We start from the raw sequence: 23,521 nt of genomic DNA, 5'->3' as shown, positions 1-23,521 counted from the left end.
GAATTCTAATCTGACCTAGGCTGGTTTAGCCGCTCTGGGTTGTTGTAAAATGTGCTTATATGAGTTTACCAGGAGACTCCATCCCCCTCATCATCTCAGTACCACAAGCCAATGTTGGCAGTTGTTTTACTCTCATTAATGCTGTTAAGGGCTTGCTGGAGTGCCTACGAATGATCTTAGCTAGAGTTCCAAAAACGTGAGTAAGTGAGTGTGCCTTGTTCGTTATCCCTTACCTGTGACATGCATAATTTCCTCTTGAGTCTATTGTGACCCCTAGGTATGTATAGGTAGTCACCTCCTCTATTGTCTTACCATTTAGGTACCATTTGCATTGATTAGAGGGCCTGCGATTGAGGGCAATATTTTTTGTTTTGTTCTGATTTATCTCCAGCTGATTTATTTTAGTATACTCTCCTAGGCTATCCATCAGTTTACACATTCCTACTCTGGTATTACTTAACAGGAGCAGGTCGTCCGTGTAAAGTATGTTGAATAGCTGATATCCCCCTAGGGTGGGTGAGTGGGCAGATAGACTATTTAGCCGTGTGGAGAGATCTGCAATATAAAGATTAGAAAGTATCGGAGCTAGGACGCAGCCTTGTTTCAGATCGACTGCTGTTTTGACAGCCTTGGATAGATCTGTGCCATCCCCGAGTTTAACCATGTATCCGAGTACAATAGTTTTATAGCATTTAGAATATTTGGGAGGAGCCCCCATAGCTGTAGTTTTGTCCATAAGTTACTGCGGGGTACACAGTCAAATGCTACTTTAATGTCAACAAAGCACATATATAGTGGAGTCCCGGTTGCTTTTGCCCTATTGATGGTCAGACCCAGAGCTATGAGGTTCCTTATTGTCCTTTGTCTTTTAATAAAGCCCGTTTGATTTATTGGAAGCTTACCATTTCCGACTGCCCATGATTCTAGGTGCTGCAGCAAGTAGGTAGAGAAGTATTTAAGATCCACATTTAGGAGGGCGATTAGTCTATAATTGTTTGGGGAGGCAGCCGTTCCCCCTTTGTATATCGGATAGATTATTATTGAGCCCTTCCAACTTGCCGGAGCCTTTCCAGTTGACAAAACATAGATAAACAACGCTGCCGGAAAAACTGCCCATCTTTTCATTGATTCTTTTAATATTGCTTGTGGTAAACCATTTGGGCAGGGCGCACAGTCAGATCTGGAATTCCCAATGTTCTTTGTTATCTGGGACACAGAGATCTCCAGAGTATTCATGTCATCTTTCTCGCATTGAGTTTGCATTTCTCTTCTGGTGTTGCTTTCCCTGAAGTGAGTTTTCAAGAAGTTGGCCCAGACTTCTTCAATTATGTTAGCATTATTTGCGGGTGCTTTTGGGCCTTTTTCAATGTTGTTAATCAGCCTCCAAAAGCGTTTTGAATCTGATAAACGTGACCCATAATGTAATTTAGCCCATAGTATTTCTGGCTGGAGGTTTTAAAGCACCATCTTTCCTTTTTTAGGAGTTTTCTTTGCTCCTGGAGTGTGCTGAGGAGTGATCCTTCCTCAGGGGCTCATTGCAGTTACCTAAGCAGCAGCTTACATATAGCTGCTTTCTTTGTGCGGATTGCACCTGGCCACTCCAATACCCTAATTTGACTCCCTTTCTGTTTTTTTCCCATGGGTACTGGCTAGTGAGATCCTTGGTTAAGACCTCCCAGGCTGAGGTCAGATTTGTGGTCCCCCATATCCGTGAGTTCCAGTCTACGCAGGGCCTTTTCCGCTTGGGTTCTAATGGAGTTGGCGAACCATTTTAGTCATTTGAGGTTTTCAGTGCCAACTTCCCCCGTAAGGCATTCCACTTTTTCCAATTTACACCCTGTGTACTGTGTCTGAATTATGTGTGGGTTATGATGGAATTCTGCCCACTCCCGCATTTTGAAATCCCTCACCCGGTTATACAGTGTAAAATTAGCCAACATGTAATCCAGGTACGATACCATTTTCTCATCAGGTCTTGTCCATGCGGGGGCGTGTTGGCTGGAATCAGATCATTTAGGGAGAAGAGACCTGTGACCTCACATCTCTTTATTAACTTCTGTCCCAGTTTGTCCTCTTTATGTTCAATGGGATAATTCAACTTGGCACTACTACAATTGACTGTGTTCTGCATCTGGACTATGGAATAAATTGTGGTTGAAGTCACCCGAGATCAACCAGTGTGCCGGAAATATTGTGCTTTTTATGTAAAGTAGTTGTTTTATCAGGTTGTTAGCTTCAATAGGAGTTTTACCAATACCTAAATGCCATCCATTTATGTATTATTTTGTCTCTCAATGCAGCTCAAATCACTTGCCAGCACAAGTAGGGAAGGCTAGAACAGCAGGTCTATATGGACAGAGATTAGGGACTATTAATCGAAGAGGACCTGGAAAAAGCTTGGCTGCTAATGAAAAGTGGGCTAGGAAAAGAACAAGGGTCTCTCTCCCAAACATGAAGGGTGGATGTTTTTAAAAGACTGCTTATGGTTTGCACGTTCCTTTCAAAAGCCCCTGCAGTATTATTCATGGATATTGTACAGAGCGGGGCTCACATGAGAGGATCTGAAATGCTCTATAGAGCAGTACCGTGGCTCTCACTATTCTGCCCCTGTGGTTTTTCATCAAGTATCAATCAGATTGGTGCAGCATAATCTGAGGTTACATCTTGGTGTTTAGGAGAGAACCTATTTTCAGAGGTGCACAGTACTTTGAATTTAGTTCTTGGCTGAACTGGTTTTCATTCGATTAAAACAGAGGTTTAGGGCCACATGTCCAAATATTAGCTGCCAATGTCAAAGGCACTGTTTATTATTCCCAATGGGGTCACAAATGACCTACCTATTAAATATTCATGAGGTAGGTTGCAATTTGTGACCCCAATGGGAATGGCCGAATTCACGGGGATGTTGGCCTGCTGGGGAAAGCAGACCACCATGTCTGTGACTGCTTTTAAATGAAGCAGTGTTTTGTTTATTCTTCCTTAAAGGAAAACAGGATGCATTTTTAAAAAATGAAAAGTTTTCTTTACATTTTTTCAGAGTAGACAGTGGTCCGTGGGACCACTGCACTGCCTGCTCTGAAAAAATATTTTCGTATCCATTCACAAAGGGGCAGGGGTCCTGGTGGGACCAATCCCCATTTGGGAATGGGTTACCACTAATTTGAAATTGATGCTAACTGCGATTGTTCTGTGACTGCATTCACGGTCACAAAACAATAATACATTGCACTGTGACTAGCATTTAGGAAGGGAACGCACCTCCATAACTGCAACTCGCAAACCCTTTTTGTGATTCGGTAACTAGATTACTGAATCACAAAATTGGGTCTTTGCATCGCAAAATGCTTTTTTCTTGTTGCAAACGGGCCGATTCTATGTGAATCGGGCTGTTTATGACAAGAAAACAGCTTGTACATCTGGCCCTTGGTGCTTACTTCTGCATTCACTGGAGTTTCCGGAGTTTTCTCTTTAGAATATAGTTTTACACTCTATTACAAAAGTCTCATTTTCATAGGCAAACCTTGAGTGCTTTTGATGATTGTTTAATCGGAATCGCAAGAGCAACCTTTTCTGTCTCATCTTCTAAACCTGCTAGATCAACAAGACCTTTCAACCAGACCATTGCTCATAATAAAAAAAACACAGTAGTGGAAGCTTAGTGCAGGTTTTGTGGCCACTCGGTCAGAAGTACAGCATTGCCACGGTTTCCTATGTTCAAGACTTTAGTTTTGCAACCTTATTAGTGCAAATGGTCCTTCCTGCTGTATCACATATGGCCATTAGATATCTTAGAACAAACATCCAGATTATTTTTATGTGGTATATGGACTTGTCATCAGTGTACAATTCAAAATATAACTAGAGTAGAAAAATGACCTCTCAAAGTGCCAGTATGTAAATATTGAGTAGTGACAGAGTCAGGGGATCAATACATGTCACAGTGTTTTGGATTAGAGGAAGCCAGAGCAAGTAATGCCAGTTGACAATCCCCTTGTTTGAATAATTATGTGCTGATTAACAATGTTGTGTCCTACTGACTGAGATTTGTACTAGAGGTGGGTTAGAACTGTGGGATGATAGGAGGTTGTCTCTAATGCCTTCCAGTGTGGGTTCTGTGTTCTTGTGCCCCTGGCAAAGCTGGCCCCGAGACAAGGATGTTGGGTGCTTCCACAAACTTGCAGAATTGTTGCGTTGCCTCCCAGTATTGTTATGGGGATACATGGAAAGAGAAACAACTAATTCCGCTGATGGCAAATGTACCCAACATGTGCATGTGTGCACACTTGTGAGAGTGGGGAGGGGGGCTGGGCAACTGTTTGATAACATTTTTTTATATGGCATTAAGACTGTACTTAAGGTATTCTGAATGCTACTGTCAAATGCAATAAAGACTGCCTCCAGGATATTACTAAGCAGTGCAGATTGGAAATGATAAAGATGGTCCATTGGTCTATAGGATAAGCTGTAGTTTTTCATAGAATGGAAAGATTAGCATGAAGGCAGTTGGAACTACACTATAGTTGAGGAATTAAACAGATCAGAGTTGTATGGAACAACTGCTCAGACATTCATTAGTAGTCCACTAAGGCTAAGATTTTGGAAGCCTTCAGTTTTGCAGGTACTAGTAGATTTATTGTTGGCTCAGAAGTGTAAAGGAGCTCACGCGTTTTGATATGTTACTCATCTCTGGACTGGTGGATAGTAATAGATTTTCATTTGAAGAGTTTAAGGAGATCTTTGTGGAAATCAGGAATTGCTGTGAAAGTAGTTTATATGGTAGCTGAGTGTGAGTTTTCATGATAGCTGACAACTTATACACAGAAGTAAAAACAGTAAAATAAGTGCATACTTTGAATAATAGAGATGTAATCAGTTACCATAGAAAGCAACTGTGGAGGAACAAATTACAACTGTTGTTATGCTGTTACCTAGATTGAGTGACTACATTTTCTGCAGCAAGGAAGTCACATTAGCCAAAAAAGTGACCCAAACATGCACGCAAAAAGTTGAGTTGAGATTTACTTTCCAATGTAAATCATTATTTGCATTAGAAAGTTGCCTAAAGAAATGCAAAGTAGTGATATACATTACGGTGCACGTATCATGGGTAGAACATCGGTGTTCCCTGAAACCACTCATTGGTGTTAACACAAATCCATACCTACTAACATTTCTAAACAGGGATTAGCACCAACCCAATTATGCCTTCTCAAACCAAGTGTGACAGTGAAGCATTTTCAAAACGTCTTTATATTTTTACAACTTTATATGTGTACTGCACTGTACAGTGCACATACAAAGTGGGAAAGTTAAAAAAAGAGTAGTTTTGCACTGTGAGGGTTTCCTTCCAATACAAAACATATGCATCAAGGAAAACACACACCCATGCTTTGGCACACAGCAGCCTAAAGTTCTCCAGTGCAGGGGAAGAGAAAAATAGGCTATATCTTTGGGTGCTAACCTGCGTTGTGCCAAGACGTAATGTAACACATACAGGTAGTAGTGGTCCATTTACTACACCTCCACTCAAATGCGTATTAGTATGATGGGAATGGTCAATAGCAGTATAAGCAATCTATGTGGTGCTGGTCAGGTATGAAAGCCCGTCTACCCGAGCTAATAGCTCATTGGTTCCATTAGGAACCAATCTAAATTATTTACCGAAAATGACCCTCCACAAATATTAAAGTTGCAAGAAATTACTCAGTTCAAAATCATTTTGCAGTAAGGATGCATGGAAAAGCCGATGAATTTCAGCTCCTTTTATTGGCATACAATGTTGATCACCTACAACCGAATTGTGTTTCGTCACTTTTGTGACTTTTTCAAGGCTATAAAAGTGACAAAAAATATCAAAATGTAATGATATAACTGGGACGCATACGTTTAAAACACAGATTCCTTGTATGTGTCAAAAGGGTGCTGCTAGTGCCAATGTGAGGGTGATTATAGTATCACGTGAGAAATGGTGATTAAAAAAAGGGAAGCCAATTCCAAGAGATATTGAGTGTAAAGGATAAATGGATGTGACTGGTACTTTAAGGTCATGTTAATGCCCTAGAGAACCAGTATGGTGCCACTGCCAGAGGGGAGTAGGGTAAACATGTTAAAGTGGAATCAAAAAGGAAAATAAAAAAGAGGAAAAGAGTAACTAGACACATACTGTATTCAAACCGTGAAACAAACCTAATGATGATGTCATGAAATAAGTGGTACGGGCCCGTGTGAGGAATCTTCACTTTACTGCTAACCCTTACAATATCTGTTTTACACCTCACATGGACTCAAAACAAATAGGATCTTTGGATGTAACCCTTTACATGGAGGACGCTAAAATACTACCTAAGATCTCCAGGAAGCCCACTTCATGCAATTCCATATTACATGCATAAAGTGGACACCCAAAAGTAAAGATTGATTTCATCCCTTTAGGTGAATGACCCATCTAAGATATAGTTGTAGTGATGATCACGTATTTGAACATGAACTAGGCCTGTTAGAAAAGTGTTTCAGACAGAGGGGTTATCCTGAGTCTGTACTAATCAGAGCCAGGGAGAAAAGCTCCAATAGAACTAGTTGTTTGCTCACTAGGGAGCATGCTAAAAAGAAAAAGGACAAACGCCTTAACCTTATTACTACAACAGACAGAGTCATAACATATAAAGTATTCCACAGAAACACTGGCATTTACCTAAATTGGACAACACGTTGTCTAAGTTCATTAGCACCAGGCCCAGTGTTACACACAGTAGGGGCAAGACTTTAATATATGCAAGCTAGATCCCTCCAAGTTCACAAAGGCCACTTAGAACCTGGCTACCAGACAGACTCAAGGGTTTTTACAGATGCATTCACTGTAACGTGCCGGTTTACAATGGATAAGAATCATGACATATGTCACAAAAGATTTAATGAATTGCAATTTCAAGATTGTGGTTTATTGCATTATATACATCAGTGAATGGATATATGTTGGCAGCACTATACGTCCTCTCAAAGAAAGGATTCAGGAGCACATCAGGGCAATCAAAATAATAATCCCAATGATCCATTAGCAGTGCATTTCATTACAATTCAAAAGGGAATATAAATCATTGATGTGAAATGCTATGAATTAGCACAAGTTGAAGCCAATGTCTAGGACTCAGGTCTACTGACTCCAAAAACAGCAACATAGACCCTGGACTAGTTTTCCTTCCTAGAGTTGTTGAAGCTTTTCTTGTTCTTTATAGTGTGGATAATAATTATGCTGTAGTGATGCTCACAAGGTAGTCACAGTTTTATTAAAAAAAGAGGAAACTGGTCAAACTTCCACTGAAAAAGGTTTCTGTCAAAGACAAACCGGAGACCTGGGATGGAGGTCACTTAGCTTCTAGAAAGCCACCTGGTGCCAAGGAAAGCCATAACTTTCACAAGCTTTTGATTGATTTCACCTCCTTTCAATGTTCTTGTCATATTTGGGCACAGATTTACTTACATTTTGCATCAGAGTTGCATCACATTTGTGGCTTAGTTCCGGTGCAAAATCCTTCTTGGTATTCACTAAGCCATACAAAGTCGATTTGCGTGGTTTTGCATTGTTTAATAAATAGAAAGTAATACAATGCAGCACCCCACGTTATATTGGGTAGGCATCACGTAAATAGAGCATGGGGGTTTCCATGCATCCACCCATATACTTCCATTACGTGAAAGAAAAGTAAATCTGGCCCCAGACTTATAGAGCCAGAGAGCGTGCGCGCATGTGAGTGTGTGTGTGTGTGTGTGTGCCTATCTTCATAATGGCCTAGTTACGCACACTAGGGTATCACTAAACCTTACAATCAAATTACCCTACAGACCATAATCTTGTATCCTCATTCTCTTGATATAAAGTTAGAATCTTTTGCAGTAATTAAACTAAATCTAAAAAAGAAACAAAAGCAATGGAAAATGTCCCATAGTGATTGAAAAGAGCTAAGTATTATTTTTTTTCCAGCAAAATGTCTACAGTGGGCATGCTTTTGATGCACTGCATTTCTGCTGGCTAACAGTTCAGATGACAACCAGCACTGTGATCTCAAGAGTAATAATTTGAAAGCTAATAATGCAATGTTTTACTTTTTGATAGGTGAACGGACTTAACAAAAACCTCCCGCTGACCTTGCAGCAAGGACAAATTCGAGTCTATCAGCATGGAATCCGAACCATTGTGGAAACTGACTTCGGTCTAGCAGTCAGCTACGACATGATTTACCAAGTTGTGGTCACAGTCCCTGGAAATTACAGGGGTAAACTAGAAGGCCTGTGTGGCAATTACAATGGAGACACCAGAGATGAGTTCCTCCTGCCCTCCAACACTCTGGCTTTAGATGCTACAAAATTTGGCACAGGATGGAAAGTCAATGTTGAGGGTGTGAACTGCAGTGAAGGCTGCGGTGGCAGTGGTAATGCATGCCCATTCTGTTCAAATGCAAAAATGAATGTCTTCCAGCAGGACAACTACTGCGGCTTCTTCAAGCAAGCAGGAGGTCCTCTAAGTGCTTGCTATGCCACCATCAACCCGGATCTATACTACAACAACTGTCTCTTTGACCTATGTGCTGGCAATGGCGACCAGAACATCCTGTGTCACAACATCCAAAGCTGTGTGGCCGCATGACAAGCTGCTGGGATCACTATCCAGCCCTGGAGAAGTGCTTCCTTCTGCCGTAAGTATACCCTAAAACGGCCATACCTTCAGGTGTAGCCAGCATTCCCCCCCTCCTATTTCACTCTGAAATAGCTTTTCTTTCACCTTAGTATAAATAATTTCTTCTCTGCCTCGCACTTGTCAAGAAGTTTACTCTTACATCATCAATATATATTTGTGTTTCGGCTCTTGCGCTCTGTTTAGTTATCTGCCATCACACCAAACTGTTTAATTCGGTGTATTTCTGATGCTCCTTTTTACCTGTTACACATATGTACCCATCTCTCTGAACATCTCCGTGTTCTGCCACTCTTGATGAGTTTCCTCTTGTTTGGTTATTTTTAGTTTTGCTTTACGTGTTGAAGCTGCAGCTCCTTCTCTTCCTCAAGGTCCTCTGATCCATTTTTCTACCCCTTCCTTTGCATTTTCATGCTTCTTCCTCACACTCACTCATCACTTTCTCAAACCATATTCGTATTCTACACTTCATGCACATTCTTTCGCTCTCTTTGTCCCCCTTTCAGGTTCTATCAGTCCATCACTCTTCTTATTTCAACTGCTTCCATCCCTTACTGTCCATGATGTACAAACCTATGTCACTTTCATAATCTCCTCTCTTCTTCTTTCTATAGCTGCCTCTCTCTTGCCTCCTCTCTCTCTTAATCTTCCTCTTTGCTTGCTTGTTCCACTCCATCATTGTGTCTCACATTCAGTCCTTACACTGCAGCATACCCTATTCCTGGTGGGCATAGTCTTATCCCCAACATAAATGATGTCTCAATTTCCTCACTAAACAACTATTCTATTGTATGATGCTTATAAAGAGCCTCTGTTGTTTTTTTCCCCGTTTCTGAAAATCATACCTCCTTGCTATGACATATACTTGTTACCCACTGTGACTTCATAAACGCCTTCCAGGCCAGGTGACAGGACTCTGAGAGCCTGCAGTGCATCTCTACTTGTCTGCTTTTAATGCAGAAAGCCCAGCTACAGGAGGGTGAAGGATGGTAGTGGGTTTTTGATTAACAATGGAATGCAAGGTTGTTAGACTTGGCATCCTTGACGTGGTCTCCCCTAACTTTTCCCCTCTGTTTCCCAGGTTGTTGATGTGTGCTGGACTCTGTATTTGTTGTTTTTGTTACTCTGGGCTGCATCCCAGGCGGCTGACGAGGAGCCAGGATCTCACTTGATCTGTTGGGAGGATGGCCTCTTGTATAGTGAGCCTAAGGTGCCAGCCCGTGTGTTGGTGGTACCCCAGTGCTTTAGAACCTTCCTACTGGGTCTGGCTCATGACGTGCCTTTAGCTGGACATTTGGGTCAGGGCAAGACCTTTGACAGGCTTGTCACCCACTTCTATTGGCCCCAAATGTGCAAGCACTCTGATGCCCACTGTTGGTCTTGCCAAACTTGTCAGGCAAGTGGAAAGAGTGGGGGGAAATGTAAGGCTCCCCTCCAACCTTTTCCTGTTGTCAGTACCCCCTTTGAAAGGGTTGGTATTGACATTGTTGGGCCTGTTCATCCCAAGACAGCCATGGGCAACAGGTTTATCCTGGTCTTGGTGGACCATGCCACCCGGTACCCGGAAGCCATTCCTTCAAGATCAATCACTGCCCCTGGTGGGCTGTGCCTTGATGGGAGTTTTAACCCGCATGGGGTTACCCAAGGAGGTGGTGTCCGATAGGGGTACCAACTTCATATCAACTTATATGTAGTCTCTGTGGGAGGTGTGTGGGGTAACGTACACCTTCACCACATCTTACAATCCCCAAAGCAATGGTCCTCTTGCCATGCCTTCTGTTCGCTTACAGGGAGGTGCCTCAAAAGGGACTTGGCTTTAGTCCTTTCTAGCTGGTCTATGGCCACTCTGTGAGGGAACCATTAAGTCTGGTGAAGGAGGCTTTGGAAAAAGCTCCTAGTAAACCCCCCTGGATGTATTCAGTTACATGCTGGCTCTGAGAAACCAGACTGTCCAGCTTCAGGGGTCTCACGTGGGAGAACCTAGATGCAAGCCAGGAGGATATGAAATGCTGGTTTGACCAGAATGACACTCTGGTCAAGTTTCAACCTGGTTAGAAAGTGTGGGTGATGCCACCAGTGGAGCCTAGGGCTTTCCAGGACAAGTGAACTGGGCCATTTGAGGTGGTGGAGCACAAGAGTGAAGTCACCTACCTGGTGGACTTGCAGACTCCCAGGAACCCTTTGAGGGTCCTGCGTGTGAACCGGCTCAAGCCACACTTTGAGCCGAGTGGATTGTCCATGCTCCTCGCAACAGATGACTGGGTGGAGGAGGAGAGTGAGCCTCTTCCTGACCTCCTGTCTGCAGGAGAGAAAGCTGGGTCTGTGGAGGGATTGAACCTCTCCCCCTCCCTAACTGCAGAGCAGCAGAGGGACTGTCGCCAGGTGCTGGGACAGTTCGCCTCACTGTTCTCCTTGATACCCGGGGACACACACTTGTACACACATGATGTGGAGACTGGGGACAGTACACCCATTTAACAAAAGGTTACAGGGTGAATGACAAGGTCAGGGCTAGCAACAAAGATGAGGTAGCCAAGATGTTAACCCTAGGGGTTATTGATCAATCCAGCAACCCTTGGGCCAGCCCTGTGGTTGTGGTCCTAAAAGCTGCTTCACCTGGTGCCACCTCAGAACTCCAGTTCTACTTGGAGCTGCCAAATACTTAACGTCTGGGTATTGGCAGACTGCCTTGACTGAGGGGGCTAAGGAGAGGTCTGCATTTTCTACCCCAGATGGGCACTTTCAGTTTAAAGTTATGCCATTTGGGATGGCAAATGCCCCTGCAACCAGGTGTTGACTGGATGAGTTCAGTGCCGCCTACCTGGATGACATTGCTGTCTTTAATCCCACATGGAAGGAACATTTGCAACACCTCTGCAAAGTGGTGGAGGCCCTGCAAAAGGCAGGCCTCGCTGATAAGGCAAGCAAGTGCCAAATAGGATTCAGTTGTGTACTTGGGACACCAGGTAGGGAGTGGCCAGGTTACAACCCTACAGCCGAAGATTGACACCATTCTGGCTTGGGAGCCACCCAAGACCCAGACTGAGGTGAGAGCCTTTTTAGGCTTCACTGGCTATTAAAGGAGGTTTGTCAAGGGGTATGGCACCATTGTTACCCCCTTGACTGAGTTGACATCCAAGAAGCAACCAAAGAAGGTGATCTGGACTGAGGCTTTCCAGACCGCTTTTGATGCCGTGAAGGCTGCTATGTGCACAGTACCTGTGCTGAAGGCACCTGGCTACTCCAAGGAGTTTGTTGAGCAAACAGATGCCTCAGAGCATGGTATAGGAGCAGTAATCTCACAGCTTAATGAAGAGGGCCTAGATCAACCTGTACCATTAGCAGGAGGTTACTTCCCAGGGAACGTAGGTGGAGTTTAATAGAGCGTGAAACGTTTGCTGCGGTCTGGGCGCTGAAGAAGCTAAGACCTTTACTTGTTTGGGGCTCACTTCTGGGTTCAGACCAACCAAAGGCTCCTCAGATGGTTAAAGCAGATGAGGGATGAGAATCCAAAATTGTTGAGGTGGTCCATTTCTCTACAGGGGATGGACTTTACGGTGGAACTCTGCCCTGGCACAGAACACACCAGTGCTGATGGTCTGTCCAGATTCTTCCACCTTAGTGATGAGAACTCCCATGAGGTTTGGTAGTTGCTCCCCACTTTCAGCTGGGGGGACATGTGTTAGACTTGGCATCTTTGGCGTGGTCTCCCTTAACTTTTTGCCTCTGTTTCCCAGGTTGTTGATGTGTGCTGGACTCTGTTTCTGCTGTTTTTGTTACTCTGGGCACTTTACCAATGCTATCCAGTGCTAAAGTGCAAGTGCTCCTATATTAAATGTGTATGTGATTGGCTTTCCATGATTGGTATATTTGAGTTACTGGTAAGACTCTGGTACAGTGCACTAGAGGTGCCCAGGGCCAGTAAATCAAATGCTACTAGTGGGTCTGCAGCACTGGTTGTGCCACCCTTATTAGTAGCCCTGTAAACATGGCTCAGACCTGCGACTGCAGTGTCCGTGTGTGCAGTTTCAAACTGCCAGTGCGACTTGGCAAGTGTACCCACTTGCCAGGCATAAACCTTCCCTTTTCTTACATGTTAGACAACCATAAGGTAGCCCCAGGGGCAGGGTGCAGTGTATGTTTAAGGTAGGACATATACTAATGTGTTTTATATGTCCTGACAGTGAAATTCTGCCAAATTTGTTTTTCACTGTTGCGAGGCCTATCTCTCTCATAGGTTAACATGGGGGCTGCCTTTAAATATGATTAAAGTGTAGATTACCTTTGGGAGCAGATAGATATGTGGAGTCTGGGGTCACTGTACTCACAATTTAAAAATACATCTTTTAGTGAAGTTGGCCACTTTTAGAAAGTAGGCATTTTCTTGCTTAAACCATTCTGTGACTGCTTGTTTGTGGATTCCCTGTTGGGGTCAGTTCGACAGTTGGGCTGTTTGCACCTCTCCTCTAGACAGTGACACAGTGGGAGCTGGGGTGTAGCCTGCATATACTGATGAGCCATCTGGGCTGAGGGGAGGGGAGGAGTGGTCACTTACACCTGAAAGGGCTGTGCCTCCCCTCACACACTGCAGTCTCCAACCCCCTGGTGTGAGTCTGGAGCCTGGCCTGTGCAAGGCAGGATCTCCCAAACAAGAGAGACTTTCTGTTGAAGTAGGCCTACTTTAAAGGCAGAAATGGGTATAAGAAGGGCACCCAAACCTCCGAAACTTAGATCACTTCTGGAAATCAAGAGGAACCTCTGCCTAGAGAAGAGCTGAAGAGCTGAGGAGAAGTGCTGCCCTGCCTATGACTGTGCTTTGTGGAGCTATTCTGCAGTTGCTGCTTCTGCCGGTGCAAGGTGACACAGACTGGACTTTGTTGTGCATTGCTGCTTGAGGAGAAATCTTCAAGGGCTTGTCCTGAGCTTGCCTCCTATTGTCGAAGTCTCAGGGCCATCAAAGACTTCCCCAGCCAGCACCTGGACTCTCTGCTGAGACTCTTGCCCTGCCAAGTGGTGCCCTATCCAGTTCCTGGTGCCTTGAAAGGTGAAGCTGGCCGACCAAGACTGAAAATCCACGCACGGCGACATTTTCGACGACCCGCCGGCTTCGTGGCTGAAATCTATGCTCCACCTGCATCGCGGCTGGAAGATCGACGCACGCAGCTGGAGAAACGACACGCAACCCCCGCTGACGGAGGCTGATAACGTCGCAACCCACATAGCGTGGTTTTTCTGATACCGTGCTGCTGGATTTTCGCAAACCTCGCTGGGCGCGGAACAACAACGCAAAGCCTGCCCGGACCTGATGTGCCTGTCCGGATCGATGCATCGCTCTCCTGCGGAGAGGAAAAACTACGCACGCCGACCCGACTGGAGGAGGAACGACACACTGTCTCACTTGCGAGTGAGAATTCGACACATCACTGGCCTTTTCCGACGCACACTCGCACGTGCGGTGTTATTTTGCCGCAACCCAGGTACTTTTTCACGCTAACAGCGTTCACACTGCTTTCTAAGAATTTAAGACTCTTTTTGCTTTGTAATCCATAACTTCACTTGTGTATGATGGATTTTTGTCGTTATGGTCTTGTTTTGTTTAGATAAGTATGACCTATTGTTCTAAACCTCTGTCATGTCATTTTGTAGTGTTTTTACTGAGTTACTGTGTGTGTTGGTACAAATACTTTACACAGTGCTTCTGAAGTTAAGCCTTCCTGCTTGTGCCAAGCTACGAAGGGGGTGAGCGGGGATCAACTGAGGGTGATTCTTACCCTGACTGGAGTGAGGGTCCTTGCTTGGACACGGGTTAACCTGACTGCCAACCAAAGACCCCATTTCTAACAAAGCTATTACTTTTTCAGATTTGCATCAGGGAGGAAAGGGCATACTAAGCATGGCTGTCCCATTATCCTTTGCCCATGCGTAGAAGTTGAAGGCAGGGGCAGATGATTATGGGGTGCCATAGATAACGTAAAACTATAGATGGGTAAAAAGTGAATGATGTGGAGGTTTCACATTGTGGTTTTGAGTGAATCAAGCAATCAGTTAGTACTTGTAGAGCGCAGCTTATCACCCGTGGGGTCTCAAGGCGTGGGGGTGAGCATGCTGATCATTCAAAGAGCTAGGTCTTGAGATCCTTCTTTAATTCCTTCAGTTTTGTGGCCTGTCTAACGTTGAGAGGGAGTGCATTCCATGTGTGGGCTGCAAGGTAGGAGAAGGATCTTCCTCTAGCTGTGCTTTTCTTGATTCAGGGGATGGCGGCGAGGGCAAGATGGGAGGAACAGAGTTGCCTGGCAGAGGTATAGAAGGTCAGGCAGTGGTTGAGGTTGTCTGGTCCGATGTTGTGGAGTGCCTTGTAGGCATGAGTCAATATCTTGAAGGTGATGTGTTTGTCGATCGGGAGCCAGAGTGGTTATCTGTGATATCACAGACAACTCAAGCTTTCCACTTGGTTCTATTTGAAGTCACTCAGACCCCCTTGGTCAAAAACATCCCCATAATTTACTGTACTATGGGATCATTACAACCATGGCGGACGGTGTTAAAGCTGCGGAAATACCGCAAACAGGCTGGCGGACAAAAAAAGGGAATTACGACCCTGGCGGAAACCGCCAACAAAGACAACCACTGTAACACATCGCCCGCCACAGCGGTACAGACAAACAGCGTGGCGGTTACCGCCAACAGACAGACGGGAGACAATGTACCGCCCACAGTATCACAACAGGCCAATCCGCCACCTTTTCCGGGGCAGATTCACCGTGGATAAAAACACGGTGGAAACAGCTTTTGCTATGGAAAAACGCTCACCTTCTACACATCCCACGAGGAACGACGACTCCATGGAGCCGGAACTCCAAATCCTACCTGCCTTTGTCTTTCTGCTCCTCTACGACCAACAGCGATGTAGGCACAGAAGATACCGGTGAGTACTGCATCTACGACACAGGGGAGGGGGGGAGGCAAAAGTTAGGGGGACACCCACCAAACACCCCCACCCCCACCCTCGCATATTACAACATACACACCAATGCATTTACAAAATTCACATGAACAACCCACAATCCCCCCGGAAGAATGCAAAGACAAAGCGAATTTCGGTCAAACATTGTAATGTGCCAATATACATGTCATACAAAAAAATACTGATATATATCTCGAAATCTGTCATAATTATATATACAGTACAAGAAGTAGTGCAGATATGTACACAACAATGTCCGTGCACCAACAGTCCAAAAATGCATGGGCGAGGCCCACAATAGATACCTGACCAAAATCCGAGAGAACACTGCCGGGGCATCAGATAGAAACACTACAGGCACCTCAGGGGGAAGGGAAAGGGGGGCACCTCAGCCAGATGAATGCAAAGCCAGATCCACAACGGGGCTCCATGCCCATTGATGTATCCTGGGGAGTGCAAAGCCACAGTCTCACAAGTCTCTACAGTGGGTGGGTTGCCCACTGTTACATCCTGGGGAGTGCAAAGCCACAGTCTCTCAAGTCCCTACAGTGGCTGGGTTGCCCACTGATTCATCCTGGGGAGTGCAAAGCCACAGTCTCTCAAGTCCCTACAGTGGCTGGGTTGCCCACTGTTACATCCTGGGGAGTGCAAAGCCACAGTCTCACAAGTCTTTACAGTGGGTGGGTTGCCCACTAGACCATCCTGGGGAATGCAAAGCTACATTTTCGCAAGTATCTGCAGTTCTCTACTGGTACTGGGTGGGACTGGTGCCCAGACAGGATGAGTCTCCCCGTGAAAGTTCATGTCCTGTCACTGTCCCTGCTGCACATGGGATAAGGATGTCTGATGTGGCGGCCTATTCATACCCCCACGGTGTTTGCCTTGTTCAGCGGTCTTCACCATGGCGGTCTTTGCCCTGTTCAGCGGTCTTCACCATGGCAGTCTTTGCCCTGTTCAGCGGTGCTTAGCCATGGCAGTCTTTGCCCTGTTCCCCGGCGCTTAGCCATGGCAGTCTTTGCCCTGTTCAGCGGTGCTTAGCCATGGCAGTCTTTACCCTGTTCAGCGGTGCTTAGCCATGGCAGTCTTTGCCCTGTTCAGCGGTCTTCACCATGGCAGTCTTTGCCCTGTTCAGCGGTCTTCACCATGGCGGTCTTTGCCCTGTTCAGCGGTGCTTAGCCATGGCAGTCTTTGCCCTGTTCAGCGGTGCTTAGCCATGGCAGTCTTTGCCCTGTTCAGCGGTGCTTAGCCATGGCAGTCTTTGCCCTGTTCAGCGGTGATTAGCCATGGCAGTCTTTGCCCTGTTCAGCGGTCTTCACCATGGCAGTCTTTGCCCTGTTCAGCGGTCTTCACCATGGCGGTCTTTGCCCTGTTCAGCGGTGCTCTGACATGGCGGTTCGGATACTGACATTGGTGTGTGGCATGACGATCTCCACACTGGACATTGGTGTGTGGCATGACGATCTCCACACTGGACATTGGTGTGTTCCATCATTGCCCAGTGGGGCTGTGGGATCCTGGTCCCTCCTGGGCTGTGACTCTGGCGGTGGTCTCCTGACCAGTAACGATACTTGGGCCCTCCTGGGCTGTGACTCTGGCGGTGGTCTCCTGACCAGTAACGATACTTGGGCCCTCCTGGGCTGTGACTCTGGCGGTGGTCTCCTGGCCAGTAACGATACTTGGGCCCTCCTGGGCTGTGACTCCGGCGGTGGTCTCCTGACCAGTAACGATACTTGGGCCCTCCTGGGCTGTGACTCCGGCGGTGGTCTCCTGACCAGTAACGATACTTGGGCCCTCCTGGGCTGTGACTCCGGCGGTGGTCACCTGACCAGTAACGACGGTGCTGGCGGTTGTGTCTGGACCGCCGGAAATGATGGCGCACTTCTCCGCCGTGACACTCACAACAGCCTGGGAAGACTTCCTCAGGACCTTCCCCACCTTCTTTGGAGTTACAGCTGACTCACCAATCGCCTTCAATCCCATTTCACTTGTTGTCCCACCAGGAGTCTTGACACGGTCCCGTCATCCACTCTCCAATTTCAGAGCCTTTACAGGGGGTGGGCTGCCAGTGCCTTGGCTCCGGGTCCTACTGCCTGCCCTGGTGGATGGTGCACTCCAAAAACCTGGAACACGCACCACCGGCACTGGAGGCTTTTTCGCTGAGGCGCTACGATGAGACTGATGAACTGGAGGGGGGGGCAAACAGGTCAATTTGACATAGGGTCAGTTTCTGATGGATACTGGGATGGGTAACTGGAGGGGGTGTGGGAGTGGAGGTAGAGGAGGTGGTTGTAGGAGGTGTCACTTTAGGTGTCTTGGGTGCAGGTGCAGGTACTGGAGGCTGTCGTGAGGTGGATGGATGTTGGGTGAGTGATTGCCAGCATTTGGGTACTTTGGGAGGGGGCGTCACAGACACACTGGGAGAGGACACAAGGGACGTGTACATGGCAGTGGAGGTGGTGAGTGCAGGTGAGCGGCTTGTGGTGATGGGTGTCCTGGTGCTAGTCCTAGTGCCTGTAGATGTGGTGCATGCAGGTGTGTGTGTAGACAACACTGGGAGGGAGGAGGGAGAAGAGGAGGAGGGGGACACAGTGGAGACAGTGGATGTTGCTGTGTCTGTATGGGTGTGATGCTTGTGTGAGTGCCTGTGGTGTGTGTGGTGCCTATGTTTGCTTGAGCTAGTTTTGGGTGTTGACTTGTGTGCCTGCTGGTCTGTAGGTGTGCTTGGGATGGGCTAGGGTACAGGGGATTGGGTCTGGGTGGAGGAAGTTGGAGGGGGGAGGCTGGACACAGGGACAATGGCTGCCATCAGTGCTGAGGCCAGAGATTGCAGGGTTCGCTGAAGGACAGCCTGACCAGAATGAATGCCTTCCAGGACTGCATTACTGTGTTGCAACTCTCGTTCTACACCCTGGATGGCATTCACAATGGTAGACTGCCCAACAGTGAGTGACCTGAGGAAGTCAATGGCCTCCTCACTGAGGGCAGCAGGGGTGACTGGGGCAGGGCCTGAGGTGCCTGGGGCGAAGGTGATGCCCTCCCTCCTGGGTGAGCGGGCACGGGGCGAACGCTGAGGGGCTGCTGGGAGGGCGGGGCTGGTAGGGGAGGTGGCGGCTGTACCTGTAGAAGTGGGGCGCACAGATGGTGCCGCCACCACAGGGGAGCTCACATCGGCGGACGAGTCCGTGTCGCTGGTTGGTGATCCTGTGGCCGATGTGAAGCTCCCCTCGCCCTCCGTCCCACTGGTGCATTCAGAGTCTGTGGTGTGGCCCTCCATGGCCATGTGGGATGCAGCTCCCTCGTGCTCCAGTGCCACTGTACCTCCGTCTGATGATGCTGATGTACAAAAGGACAGGGAGAGCAGGAAAAGGGGGGGAGACAGAACAATGAGAGTTTTAGTGCATGGCATACCGCTACCGTTGGCGGACAAGACAGACGCAGCAGCTCCATTCACAACGCCGCGCTCCTGCCCTCTGCACATGCAATTTCTGGGTTATGGCCTACATGGCAATGGTAGAAATCTGCGCACATGGATGGCAAAAGGGGCAACTATACATCAACTTGCCTCTATTCTGAGCTGGGGTAGAGTCCCACATGGCCTACATTACGGAGGGGCCTTGCCTACCTAACTCGCCCTGGCCTAGGGACACCCACAGCCCACCTCCCCCACCCAGACACCTCCACTGCACGCAAAGTCCACAGAATGAGGTTGTACTCACCCCCTTGTGTCTGCTGTGATGTCCTTAAGCGCCCATCCAACTCCGGGTAGGCCACCGCCAGGATCCGGAACATCAGGGGGGTCATGGTGCGACGGGCACCCCTCCCACGTTGGGAGGCCATCCCCAGCTGAGCCTCCGCCGTCTTCTTGCTGCAGCGGCGAATGTCCTCCCGTCTCTTCCGGCAAGGGGTGCCCCGTCTCTGGTGGGCCCCCAGGGTCCGGACTTCCTTGGCGATGGCACGCCAAATGTCCCTCTTCTGGTGGGCGCTGACCTACATGACATGCACAAGGAAAGAGGAACAGTCATTACCTACTGCACCGTCAATGTGAGTGCCCCCCTCCCAACTCTGTCCATGTGGCCCATTCATCCCCAAACATTTCTGTTGTAAGAACTCTGCCCCCTTCCCTCTCCCACCCAGCACTGTCCACCCAGGCCTAGCCCATCCAACGTGCTCCCTGTGTACTAACCTGTTGGTCTGGAGGACCGTAGAGTAGCATGTACTGGGGGAGGACCCCATCCACAAGTTTCTCCAACTCCTGTGCAGTGAAGGCAGGGGCCCTTTCCCCAGACGCAGCAGCCATCGTCGCTTCCAGACCGAGGTCACAGCAGCACTATCAGTGTAGGTCCTCCCCTTTCGAAGGTCAGGTATCTAGTGATTGAAGAGATAGAAAATGGTGGTGACGTCCGCGGCGGTGACGTCCGCGGCGGGGCGCATCATCACCGCCAGCGCACCTGTTCATTGGCTCCTGAGACCCATAGGGTCAACTGTTAACCATTGCAGCATTGCGCCGCGGTCTACGACCGCCTACCGCGACGGTGTCCAACGCCAGCGCAGTTACCCCACAATTTCATTGTCCCAGTTTGGAGGTCAGGCAGCCGCCATTTCAGGGGCCCACATGGCTTCATTTACTACTGCGCCACACATACCGAGGCCTACACTCAAAACATTTCCCGGATGGGTTAATTGTCTGTTGTAGTCTTGTGTGTGACTGTGGGTACATACCTGGAGGTATGGTGACAGTTTCTTCGCTGTTGTCCTTCTTAGGCACCGTCAGTTGGGACATATTGGAAGATGGCGGAATCCGCCGGTGTACCGACCGCTGGTGGACCTGTTGACAATGGAAGAGAGACATTTGATCGTGACCTACCGGTTCGACCGTGCCACAATCCAGGAACTATGTACCCAGTTGGAGCCAGACCTGATGTCACCAATCCGCCATCCGACTCGAATCCCCCCTGACGTTCAGGTGGTGTCATTTCTCCATTTCCTTGCAAGTGGGTCATTTCAGACTACTGTGGCCATGGCATCAGGGATGTCCCAGCCTATGTTTTCCAACGTGTTGTCCAGAGTGTTGTCTGCCCTGCTGAAACACGTAAGGAGATACATAATTTTCCCTGAGATGGAGGATTTGCCTACAGTGAAAGGTGACTTCTATGCCCTTAGACATATCCCCAACGTCATAGGTGCCATTGATGGGACCCATGTAGCTCTGTCCCCCCCGCAGGAGTGAACAGGTGTACAGGAACAGGAAGAGTTATCATTCCATGAATGTCCAGATGGTCTGTTTGGCAGACCAGTACATCTCACAGGTAAATGCTATGTTCTCTGGCTCAGTGCATGACGCCCACATCCTGCGGAATAGCAGCATCCCTGATATGATGGGTCAACTCCAGAGGCACTGTGTATGGCTATTGGGGGACTCTGGTTACCCCAACCTGTCCTGGCTATTGACCCCAGTTAGGAATCCCAGGCCCAGGGCAGAGGAACGGTACAATGATGCCCATGGGCGGACTAGGAGGGTGATCGAACGCACTTTCGGCCTCCTGAAGGCGAGCTTCAGGTGCCTCCATATGAAAGGTGGGTCCCTATTCTACTCACCGAAGAAGGTGTGCGACATCATCATCGCCTGCTCCATGCTCCATAATTTGGCATTGCAACGCCAGGTGCCTTTTCTGCAGGAGGATGATCAAGATGACGGTGTTGTAGCAGCGGTGGAGCCTGTGGAGCCTGTGGACAGTGATGAGGATGAAGCTGATGAAGAAGAAAACGACAACAGGGAGTCAGTCATACAGCAATATTTCCAGTGAGACACAGGTGAGTACATTTTCAGGTTTAACATAACATTAACTTTCACACGTCTACCTCTATCCTGTACCCACATTTCACTCACTATTTGTTAACTGAGTTGTCCCCTTCCATTTCAGTTTCACAAATGTGGTAACCTACGTGTCAACAGCTTGCACCCTTGAAAGGCTTGTGATGTGTGACATTGGTATGTTGGACTTCCAATGGGTAACCATTTTTGACACTGTAATTGACAATACAAAGTTCAAAATCATTGACTGACTCCAGTTTTATTAGTGTTTCAAGGGTGTTTATTTAAGTGCATAACAACGAAGGGGGTTGTGAAATGGGGATGGGTTATGGTGGAAGAATGTCCATGGCAGAGTCCAGTCCATTAGTCTCACAGGTACATTGCATATCTGGCCATTGGAAGTGAAGCTGGGGCAGTTCCGCTTTGGACAGGGTAACAAAGCTGTACAGTGGGGGGACAATCAGGGTGGTCTTATTTCCTGGCGGGGGTCTTGCCATCTTGCTCTGTCCTGTTCCTGGATCTCAGGGACTGCTTTCGTGGTGGTTGTCCGTCTGCAGGGGGTGGGGCGCTGGTGTGTTGGTCCTGTTGCGGGGCGTCCTGTCCACTAGCGCCGGCGGAGGTGGTGGGCATTTCATCGTCGTGGCTAGTGTCAGGGGCCCCTTGGAGTGCCACGGTGTCCCTCAAGGTTTTTTGAATGTCTGTCAGCACCCCTACAATGGTGCCCAGGGCGGAGACGATGGTCCTGAGCTCCTCCCTGAACCCCAAATACTGCTCCTCCTGCAGTCGCAGGGTCTCCTGCAACTTATCCAGGACCGTTGCCATCGTCTCCTGGGAATGGTGGTATGCTCCCATGATGGAGGAGAGGGCCTCGTTGAGAGTAGGTTCCCTTGGCCTGTCCTCCCTCTGTCGCACAGCAGCCCTCCCTGTTCCCCTGTGTTCCTGTGCCTCCGTCCCCTGGACTGTGTGCCCACTACCACTGCCCCCAGGTCCCTGTTGTTGTTGGGGTGTTGGGTTAGCCTGGGTGCCCTGTAGTGGTGGACACACCGCTGATTGACCTGTCCTGGGTAGGGAGGTATGGGCCCGCTGGGTGGGTGCTGTGCTGGTGTTACCAGAGGGTGGAAGTTCGGTGTTGGGCTGTGGCTGGGCAAGGGGAACCGACTGTCCTGAGGCCCACGATGGTCCGGGCTGGTCATCAAGATCCAGTAGGGCAGAGCTGCTGTCGTCACTGTGGGCCTCTTCTGGGGGTGGAGTGGTGTTGTCTGGACCCTCTGGTGTGGTGACGTTCCTTCGGGTTCCTGCGGGGGTATAAGTACATGATTATTGCATGTGTGTGTTTCATGGTGTGCAATGGTTGGGTATGCGTGTACACCAGTGCAGGCATTCCTGTGTGGGGGCTTGTGTGCTGAATGTTGGGGGGTGTTCTGGGTATGTGCAGAGGGCATGCTTTAGTGATGGGTATCCATGCTTAGTTGTGTCATGCAGGTCTTGGTGTTGGGATGGGTGGTTGGTGTTATGGGTACATTAGTGAGGAGTTAGGGTGATAGGGGAGGGTGTGAGGGTGGGGGTGTGTGATAGCATGCAGGTAAGGTGGGGGATATGATAGTTAAGATTTGACTTACCAGTGTCCGTTCCTCCAACGACTCCTGCGAAGCCCTCAGGATGCAAGATGGACAAGACTTGCTCCTCCCATGTTGTTAGTTGTGGGGGGGGAGGTGGGGGTCCGCCGCCAGTCTGCTGAACCGCGATGTGGTGCCTGGATACCATGGAACGCACCTTCCCCCGTAGGTCATTCCTCCTCTTCCTGATGTCCTCCCTATTTTTTGGATGCTGTCCCACAGCGTTGACCCTGTCGACTATTCTTTGCCATAGCTCCATCTTCCTGGCTATGGATGTGTGCTGTACCTGTGAGCCAAATAGCTGTGGCTCTACCCGTACGATTTCCTCCACCATGACCCTGAGCTCCTCTTCGGAAAAGTGGGGGTGTCTTTGGCGTGCCATGGGTTGGTGTGTGTGATGTGTGAGGTGGTGTATGTGTTGATGAGTGTGGTGAGTGTAG

General features: G+C 48.2%; 1 pseudogene; it reads left to right on the top strand.

Annotated features, from left to right (window-relative positions):
* The first annotated feature begins 7,982 nt into the window (after positions 1-7,982).
* LOC138247076 (IgGFc-binding protein-like) overlaps positions 7,983-23,521 on the top strand; it is a 226,221-nt pseudogene continuing 210,682 nt past the window's right edge.

The sequence above is a fragment of the Pleurodeles waltl genome, chromosome 7, assembly GCF_031143425.1.
Source record: "Pleurodeles waltl isolate 20211129_DDA chromosome 7, aPleWal1.hap1.20221129, whole genome shotgun sequence".
Lineage (NCBI taxonomy): Eukaryota > Metazoa > Chordata > Amphibia > Caudata > Salamandridae > Pleurodeles > Pleurodeles waltl.
This window is presented reverse-complemented; position numbering and strand designations above follow the sequence as displayed.